The sequence below is a fragment of the Triticum dicoccoides genome, chromosome 1B, assembly GCF_002162155.2.
Source record: "Triticum dicoccoides isolate Atlit2015 ecotype Zavitan chromosome 1B, WEW_v2.0, whole genome shotgun sequence".
NCBI classification, from domain to species: Eukaryota; Viridiplantae; Streptophyta; class Magnoliopsida; order Poales; family Poaceae; genus Triticum; species Triticum dicoccoides.
In genome coordinates, this window is record NC_041381.1 from 677,881,556 (window position 1) to 677,892,421 (window position 10,866).

Consider the following 10,866-nt stretch of genomic DNA (forward strand, 5'->3'; position numbering starts at 1 on the left):
TCGTTGATAACGGGATCACATCATTAGGAGAATGATGTGATGGACAAGACCCAATCCTAAGCCTAGCACAAGATCATGTAGTTCGTATGCTAAAGCTTTTCTAATGTCAAGTATCATTTCCTTAGACCATGAGATTGTGCAACTCCCGGATACCGTAGGAGTGCTTTGGGTGTGCCAAACGTCACAACGTAACTGGGTGGCTATAAAGGTACACTACGGGTATCTCTGAAAGTGTCTGTTGGGTTGGCACGAATCGAGATTGGGATTTGTCACTCCGTGTAAACGGAGAGGTATCTCTGGGCCCACTCGGTAGGACATCATCATAATGTGCACAATGTGACCAAGGGGTTGATCACGGGATGATGTGTTACGGAACGAGTAAAGAGACTTGCCGGTAACGAGATTGAACAAGGTATCGGTATACCGACGATCGAATCTCGGGCAAGTACCATACCGCTAGACAAAGGGAATTGTATACGGGATTGATTGAGTCCTTGACATCGTGGTTCATCCGATGAGATCATCGTGGAACATGTGGGAGCCAACATGGGTATCCAGATCCCGCTGTTGGTTATTGACCGGAGAACATCTCGGTCATGTCTGCATGTCTCCCGAACCCATAGGGTCTACACACTTAAGGTTCGATGACGCTAGGGTTATAAAGGAAGCTTGTATGTGGTTACCGAATGTTGTTCGGAGTCCCGGATGAGATCCCGGACGTCACGAGGAGTTCCGGAATGGTCCGGAGGTAAAGATTTATATATAGGAAGTCCTGTTTCGGCCATCGGGACAAGTTTCGGGGTCATCGGTATTGTACCGGGGCCACCGGAAGGGTCCCGGGGGCCCACCGGGTGGGGCCACCTGCCCCGGGGGGCCACATGGGCTGTAGGGGGTGCGCCTTGGCCTACATGGGCCAAGGGCACCAGCCCCAAGAGGCCCATGCGCCTAGGGAACCCTAGAGGGAAGAGTCCTCAAGGGGGGAAGGCACCTCCGAGGTGCCTTGGGGAGGATGGACTCCTCCCCCCCTCTTGGCCGCACCCCTTTCTTGGAGGAAGGGGCAAGGCTGCGCCTTCCCCCTCTCCCTTGCCCCTATATATAGTGGAGGGGAGGGAGGGCATCCATACCTGAGCCCTTGGCGCCTCCCTCCCTCCCGTGACACCTCCTCCTCTCCCGTAGGTGCTTGGCGAAGCCCTGCAGGATTGCCACGCTCCTCCATCACCACCACGCCGTTGTGCTGCTGCTGGATGGAGTCTTCCTCAACCTCTCCCTCTCTCCTTGCTGGATCAAGGCGTGGGAGACATCGTCGAGCTGTACGTGTGTTGAACGCGGAGGTGCCGTCCGTTCGGCACTAGCATCATCGGTGATCTGAATCACGACGAGTACGACTCCATCAACCCCGTTCACTTGAACGCTTCCGCTTAGCGATCTACAAGGGTATGTAGATGCACTCCCCTTTCTACTCGTTGCTGGTCTCTCCATAGATAGATCTTGGTGTTACGTAGGAAAATTTTGAATTTCTGCTACGTTCCCCAACAGTGGCATCATGAGCTAGGTCTATTGCGTAGATTCTTTGCACAAGTAGAACACAAAGTAGTTGTGGGCGTCGATATTGTTCAATATGCTTGCCGTTACTAGTCTTATCTTGATTCGGCGGCATCGTGGGATGAAGCGGCCCGGACCAACCTTACACGTACGCTTACGTGAGACCGGTTCCACCGACAAACATGCACTAGTTGCATAAGGTGGCTGGCGGGTGTCTGTCTCTCCCACTTTAGTCGGATCGGATTCGATGAAAAGGGTCCTTATGAAGGGTAAATAGCAATTGGCATATCACGTTGTGGTTCATGCGTAGGTAAGAAACGTTCTTGCTAGAAACCCATAGCAGCCACGTAAAACATGCAAACAACAATTAGAGGACGTCTAACTTGTTTTTGCAGGGTATGCTATGTGATGTGATATGGCCAAAAAAAGGATGTGATGAATGATATATGTGATGTATGAGATTGATCATGTTCTTGTAATAGGAATCACGACTTGCATGTCGATGAGTATGACAACCGGCAGGAGCCATAGGAGTTGTCTTAATTTATTTGTGACCTGCGTGTCAACTTAAACGTCATGTAATTACTTTACTTTATTGCTAACCGTTAGCCATAGTAGTAGAAGTAATAGTTGGCGAGGCAACTTCATGAAGACACGATGATGGAGATCATGATGATGGAGATCATGGTGTCATGCCGGTGACGATGATGATCATGGAGCCCCGAAGATGGAGATCAAAAGGAGCAAAGTGATGATGGCCATATCATGTCACTATTTGATTGCATGTGATGTTTATCATGTTTATACATCTTATTTGCTTAGAACGACGGTAGTAAATAAGATGATCCCTTACAACAATTTCAAGAAGTGTTCTCCCCTAACTGTGCACCGTTGCGACAGTTCGTGTTTCGAAGCACCACGTGATGATCGGGTGTTAGATTCTAACGTTCACATACAACGGGTGTAAGACAGATTTACACACGCAAAACACTTAGGGTTAACTTGACGAGCCTAGCATGTACAGACATGGCCTCGGAACACGGAGACCGAAAGGTCAAACATGAGTCGTATAGAAGATACGATCAACATGAAGATGTTCACCGATGATGACTAGTCCGTCTCACGTGATGATCGGACACGGCCTAGTTTGACTCGGATCATGTAATCACTTAGATGACTAGAGGGATGTCTATCTGAGTGGGAGTTCATAAGATGAACTTAATTATCCTGAACATAGTCAAAAGGCTTTTGCAAATTATGTCGTAGCTCGCGCTTTAGTTCTACTGTTTTAGATATGTTCCTAGAGAAAATATAGTTGAAAGTTGATAGTAGCAATTATGCAGACAGTAGAAAGTTTATGTCCTTAATGCACTGCTCAGTGTACTGAACCCCAAACGTCGTTTATGGATGTTGCGAACATCGGACATACACGTTTTGATAACTACGTGATAGTTCAGTTAAAAGGTTTAGAGTTGAGGCACTAAAGACATTTTCGAAACATCGCGGAACATATGAGATGTTTCGAGGGCTGAAATTAGGATTTCAGACTCGTGCCCACGTCAAGAGGTATAAGACCTCCGACGATTTTCTTAGCCTGCAAACTAAGGGAGAAAAGCTCAATCGTTGAGCTTGTGCTCAGATTGTCTGAGTGCGACAAATCACTTGAATCGAGTGGGAGTTGACCTTCCAAATGAGATAGTGATGTTTCTCCAAAGTCATTGCCACCAAGCTGCTAGAGCTTCGTGATGAACTATAACATATCAGGGATAGATATGATGATCCTTGAAATATTCATGATGTTTGACACCGCGAAAGTAGAAATCAAGAAGGAGCATCAATTGTTGATGGTTGGTGAAACCACTAGTTTCAAGAAGGGCAAGGGAACAAAGGGATACTTAATGAAACGGCAATTCAGCTGCTGCTCAAGTGAAGAAACCCAAGGTTGAACCCAAACCCGAGACTAAGTGCTTCTGTAATAAGGGGAACAACCACTGGAGCAGCATTACCCTAGATACTTGGTAGATGAGAAGGCTGGCAAGGTCGATAGAAGTATATTGGATATACATTATGTTAATGTGTACTTTGCTAGTACTCCTAGTAGCACCAGGGTATTGGATACCGGTTCGGTTGCTAAGTGTTAGTAACTCGAAATAAAAGCTACGGAATAAACGGAGACTAGCTAAAGGAGAGCTGACGATATGTGTTGGAAGTGTTTCCAAGTTTGATGTGATCAAACATCGCACGCTCCCTCTACCATCAAGATTAGTATTAAACCTGAATGGTTTATTGAATCTCGATCATAGTGATACACATTTTCATGCCAAAAGATATAAGATAGTAATGATAGTACCACTTACTTATGGCACTGCCATGTAAGTCATATTGGTATAAAATGCATGAAGAAGCTCCATGTTGATGGATCTTTGGACTCACTCGGTTTTGAAAAGTTTGAGACATGCGAACCATGTCTATTGGTGTATATGCATGAAGAAACTCCATGCAAATGGACCGTTTGGACTCACTTGATTTTGAATCACTTGAGATATGCAAATGATACCACATGGGCAAGATGACTGAAAAGCCTCGTTTTCAGTAAGATGGAACAAGATAGCAACTTGTTGGAAGTAACACATTTTGATGTGTCCAATCCAATGAGTGCTGAGGCATGCAGTGAATATCGTTATGATCTTACTTCACAGATGATTCGAGTAGATGTTGAGAATATTTACTTGATGAAACACAAGTCTGAATTATTGAATGGTTCAAGTAATTTCAGAGTGAAGTAGAAGATCATTGTGACAAGAGGATAAAATGTCTATGATATGATCATAGAGATGAATATCTGAGTTACAAGTTTTGGCACACAATTAAGACATTGTGGAAATTGTTTCGCAATTAATACCGCCTGGAACACCATAGTGTGATGGTGTGTCCAAACATCATAGTTGCACCCTATTGGATATGGTGCATACCATGATGTCTCTTATCGAGTTACCACTATCGTTCATGGGTTAGGCATTAGAGACAACCACATTCACTTTAAATAGGGCACCACGTAATTCCGTTGAGATGACACCGTATGAATTATGGTTTAGAGAAACCTAAGTTGTCGTTTCTTAAAGGTTTGGGGCTGCGACGCTTATGTGAAAAAGTTTCAGGATTAAGCTCGAACCCAAAGCGGATAAAATGCATCTTCATAGGACACCCAAAACAGTTGGGTATACCTCCTAATTCAGATCCGAAAGCAATATGGATTGTTTCTTGAATCGGGTCCTTTCTCGAGGAAAGGTTTCTCTCGAAAGAATTGAGTGGGAGGATGGTGGAGACTTGATGAGGTTATTGAACCATCTCTTCAACTAGTGTGTGGCAGGGCACATGAAGTTGTTCCTGTGGCACCTACACCAATTGAAGTGGAAGCTTATGATAGTGATCATGAAACTTCAGATCAAGTCACTACCAAACCTCGTGGGATGACAAGGATGCGTACTACTTCAGAGTGGTACGTAATCCTGTCTTGGAAGTCATGTTGCTAGATAACAATGAACCTACGAGCTATGGAGAAGCAATGGTGGGCCCGGATTCCGATAAATGGCTGGACGCCATAAAATCCGAGAGAGGATCCATGTATGAAAACAAAGTGTAGACTTTGGCAGAAAAGCTCGATGGTCGTAAGGCTGCTGAGTGCAGATGGATTTTAAAAGGAAGACGGACAATGATGGTAAATGTCACCATTAAGAAAGCTCGACTTGTCGTTAAGATGTTTTCCGACAAGTTCAAGGAGTTGACTACGATGAGACTTTCTCACTCATAGCGATGCTAAGAGTCTGTTGGAATTATATTAGCGATTACTGCATTATTTATGAAATCTTGCAGATAGGATGTCAAAACATTGTTTCCTCGACGTTTTTTGAGGAAAGGTTGTATGTGATACAAACCGGAAGGTTTTGTCAATCCTGAAAGATGCTAATAAGTATGCAAAGCTCCAGCAATCCTTCTGAGGACTGGAGTAAGCATCTCGGAGTTGGAATGTATGCTTTGATGATGATCAAAGATTTTGGGTTTATACAAAGTTTATGAGAAACTTGTATTTCCAAAGAAGTGAGTGGGAGCACTATAGAATTTCTGATGAGTGTATGTTGTTAACATATTGTTGATCGGAAATTATGTAGAATTTCTGGAAAGCATGCAGAGTTATTTGTAAAATGTTTTTCAATGGAAAACCTGGATTAGGCTACTTGAGTATTGAGCATTAAGATCTATAAGGATAGATCAAAACGCTTAATAGTACTTCCAAATACATACCGTGACAAGATTTTGAAGGAGTTCAAAATGGATCGGCAAAGAAGGAGTTCTAGGCTGTGTTATAAGGTGTGAACATTGAGTAGGACTCGAAACCTAACCGCGGCAGAATAGAGAGAAAGGACGAAGGTCGTCCCCTATGCTTTAGACGTAGGCTCTACAGTATGCTGTGTACCGCACCTGAAGTGTGCTTTGCCATGAGTCAGTCAAGGGGTACAAGAGTGATCCAAGAATGGATCACGGGACAGCGGTCAAAGTTATCCTTAGTAACTAGTGGACTAAGGAATTTTCTCGATTATGGAGGTGGTAAAGGGGTTCGTCGTAAAGGGTTACGTCGATGCAAGCTTAACACCTATCTGGATAGCTCTGAGTAGAGATACCGGATACGTATAATGGAGCAACAATTTAGAATAGCTCCAAGTAGAACAGTTATTTGGAATAGCTCCAAATAGAACGTGGTAGCTGCATCTAGGAGATGACATAGAGATTTGTAAAGCACACACGGATCTGAAAGGTTCAGACCCGTTGACTATAACCTCTCTCACAAGCATAACATGATCAAACCCAGAACTCATCGAGTGTTAATCACATGGTAAATGTGAACTAGATTATTGACTCTAGTAAACTCTTTGGGTGTTAGTCACATGGGGATGTGACCTTGAGTGTTAATCACATATCGATGTGAACTAGATTATTGACTCTAGTGCAAGTGGGAGACTGTTGGAAATATGCCCTAGAGGCAATAATAAATTGATTATTATTATATTTCCTTGTTCATGATAATCGTTTATTATCCATGCTAGAATTGTATTGATAGGAAACTCAGATACATATGTGGATACATAGACAACACCATGTCCCTAGTAAGCCTCTAGTTGACTAGCTCGTTAATCAATAGATGGTTACGGTTTCCTGACCATGGACATTGGATGTCGTTGATAACGGGATCACATCATTAGGAGAATGATGTGATGGACAAGACCCAATCCTAAGCCTAGCACAAGATCATGTAGTTCGTATGCTAAAGCTTTTCTAATGTCAAGTATCATTTCCTTAGACCATGAGATTGTGCAACTCCCGGATACCGTAGGAGTGCTTTGGGTGTGCCAAACGTCACAACGTAACTGGGTGGCTATAAAGGTACACTACGGGTATCTCTGAAAGTGTCTGTTGGGTCGGCACGAATCGAGATTGGGATTTTGTCACTCCGTGTAAACGGAGAGGTATCTCTGGGCCCACTCGGTAGGACATCATCATAATGTGCACAATGTGACCAAGGGGTTGATCACGGGATGATGTGTTACGGAACGAGTAAAGAGACTTGCCGGTAACGAGATTGAACAAGGTATCGGTATACCGACGATCGAATCTCGGGCAAGTACCATACCGCTAGACAAAGGGAATTGTATACGGGATCGATTGAGTCCTTGACATCATGGTTCATCCGATGAGATCATCGTGGAACATGTGGGAGCCAACATGGGTATCCAGATCCCGCTGTTGGTTATTGACCGGAGAACATCTCGGTCATGTCTGCATGTCTCCCGAACCCGTAGGGTCTACACACTTAAGGTTCGATGACGCTAGGGTTATAAAGGAAGCTTGTATGTGGTTACCGAATGTTGTTCGGAGTCCCGGATGAGATCCCGGACGTCACGAGGAGTTCCGGAATGGTCCGGAGGTAAAGATTTATATATAGGAAGTCCTGTTTCGGCCATCGGGACAAGTTTCGGGGTCATCGGTATTGTACCGGGGCCACCGGAAGGGTCCCGGGGGCCCACCGGGTGGGGCCACCTGCCCCGGGGGGCCACATGGGCTGTAGGGGGTGCGCCTTGGCCTACATGGTCCAAGGGCACCAGCCCCAAGAGGCCCATGCGCCTAGGGAACCCTAGAGGCAAGAGTCCTCAAGGGGGGAAGGCACCTCCGAGGTGCCTTGGGGAGGATGGACTCCTCCCCCCCTCTTGGCCGCACCCCTTTCTTGGAGGAAGGGGCAAGGCTGCGCCTTCCCCCTCTCCCTTGCCCCTATATATAGTGGAGGGGAGGGAGGGCATCCATACCTGAGCCCTTGGCGCCTCCCTCCCTCCCGTGACACCTCTGTTGGGGAACGTTGCAGAAAATTAAATTTTTTCCTACGGTTTCACCAAGATCCATCTATGAGTTCATCTAAGCAACGAGTCTAGGGAGAGAGTTTGCATCTACATACCACTTGTAGATCGCGTGCTGAAGCTTGCAAGGTGATGATGTAGTCGTACTCGACGTGATCCAAATCACCGATGACCAGCGCCGAACGGACGGCACCTCCGCGTTCAACACACGTACGGGACGGGAGACGTCTCCTCCTTCTTGATCCAGCAAGGGGGAAGGAGAGGTTGATGAAGATCCAGCAGCACGAGGGCGTGGTGGTGGATGCAGGGCGTCACAGCAGCAGGGCTTCGCCGAGACTACGAGGGAGAGACGTAACGGGGGGAGGTGGAGGCGCCAGGGGCTGGTGTATCAAGTCCCTCCTCTCCCCCACTATATATAGGGGTGCCAGGGGGGGCGCCGGCCCTAGTAGATGAGATCTACTAGGGGGGCGGCGGCCTAGGGGAGGTTTCCCTCCCCCCCAAGGCACCTAGGGGTGCCTTCCACCACTAGGACTCCTCCTAGGGGGAAACCCTAGGCGCATGGGCCTATAGGGGCTGGTGCCCTTGGCCCATGATGGCCAAGGCGCACCCCTTACAGCCCATGTGGCCCCCCGGGACAGGTGGCCCCACCCGGTGGACCCCCGGGACCCTTCCGGTGGTCCCGGTACAATACCGATAACCCCGAAACTTGTCCCGATGCCCGAAATAGCACTTCCTATATATAATTCTTTACCTCCGGACCATTCCGGAACTCCTCGTGACGTCCGGGATCTCATCCGGGACTCCGAACAAAATTCGGGTTTCTGCATATACATATCTTCATAACCCTAGCGTCACCGAACCTTAAGTGTGTAGACCCTACGGGTTCGGGAGACATGCAGACATGACCGAGACGCTCTTAGTCAATAACCATCAGCGGGATCTGGATACCCATGATGGCTCCCACATGCTCCTCGATGTTGTCATCGCATGAACCACTATGTCGAGGATTCGATCAAACCCTGTATGCAATTCCCTTTGTCAATCGGTACGTTACTTGCCCGAGACTCGATCGTCGGTATCCCAATACCTTGTTCAGTCTCGTTACCGGCAAGTCACTTTACTCGTACCGTAATGCATGATCCCGTGTCCAACACCTTGGTCACATTGAGCTCAATATGATGATGCATTACCGAGTGGGCCCAGAGATACCTCTCCGTCATACGGAGTGACAAATCCCAGTCTCGATCCGTGTCAACCCAACAGCTACTTTCGGAGATACCTGTAATGCACCTTTATAGTCACCCAGTTACGTTGTGACGTTTGATACACCCAAGGCACTCTTACGGTATCCGGGAGTTACACGATCTCATGGTCGAAGGAAGAGATACTTGACACTTGCAAAGCTCTAGCAAAACGAACTACACGATCTTTTATGCCATGCTTAGGATTGGGTCTTGTCCATCACATCATTCTCCTAATGATGTGATCCCGTTATCAACGACATCCAATGTCCATAGTCAGGAAACCATGACTATCTGTTGATCACAACGAGCTGGTCAACTAGAGGCTTACCAGGGACATAGTGTGGTCTAAGTATTCACACGTGTATTACGATTTCCGGATAATACAGTTATAGCATGAATAAAAGACAATTATCGTGAACAATGAAATATAATAATACTTTTATTATTGCCTCTAGGGCATATTTCCAACAGTCTCCCACTTGCACTAGAGTCACTAATCTAGTTACATTGTGATGAATCGAACACCCATAGAGTTCTGGTGTTGATCATGTTTTGCACGCGAGAGAGGTTTAGTCAGCGGATCTGCGACATTCAGATCCGTGTGCACTTTGCAAATCTCTATGTCTCCATCTTGAACATTTTCACGGATGGAGTTGAAACGACGCTTGATGTGCCTGGTCTTCTTGTGAAACCTGGTCTCCTTTGCGAGGGCAATTGCTCTAGTGTTGTCACAGAAGAGTTTGATCGGCCCCGACGCATTGGGTATGACTCCTAGGTCGGTGATGAACTCCTTCACCCAAATCGCTTCATGTGCTGCCTCCGAGGCTGCCATGTACTCTGCTTCACATGTAGATCCCGCCACGACGCTCTGCTTGCAGCTGCACCAGCTTACTGCTCCACCATTCAACATATACACGTATCCGGTTTGTGACTTAGAGTCATCCAGATCTGAGTCGAAGCTAGCGTCGACATAACCCTTTACGACGAGCTCTTCGTCTCCTCCATAAACGAGAAACATGTCCTTTGTCCTTTTCAGGTACTTCAGGATATTCTTGACCGCTGTCCAGTGTTCCTTGCCGGGATTACTTTGGTATCTTGCTACCAAACTTACGGCAAGGTTTACATCGGGTCTGGTACACAGCATGGCATACATAATAGATCCTATGGCTGAAGCATAGGGGATGACACTCATCTCTTCTTTATCTTTTGCCGTGGTCGGTGACTGAGCTGAGCTCAGTCTCATACCTTGTAACATAGGCAAGAACCCCTTCTTGGACTGATCCATTCTGAATCTCTTCAAAATCTTATCAAGGTATGTGCTTTGTGAAAGACCTATGAGGCGTCTCGATCTATCTCTATAGATCTTGATGCCTAATATATAAGCAGCTTCTCCAAGATCCTTCATTGAAAAACACTTATTCAAGTAGGCCTTAATGCTGTCCAGAAATTCTATATTATTTCCCATCAGGAGTATGTCATCTACATATAATATGAGAAATGCTACAGAGCTCCCACTCACTTTCTTGTAAACGCAGGCTTCTCCATAAGTCTACATAAACCCAAACGCTTTGATCATCTCATCAAAGTGAATGTTCCAACTCCGAGATGCTTGCACCAGTCCATAAATGGATCGCTGGAGCTTGAATACTTTGTTAGCGTTCCATAGTATGCGGCAA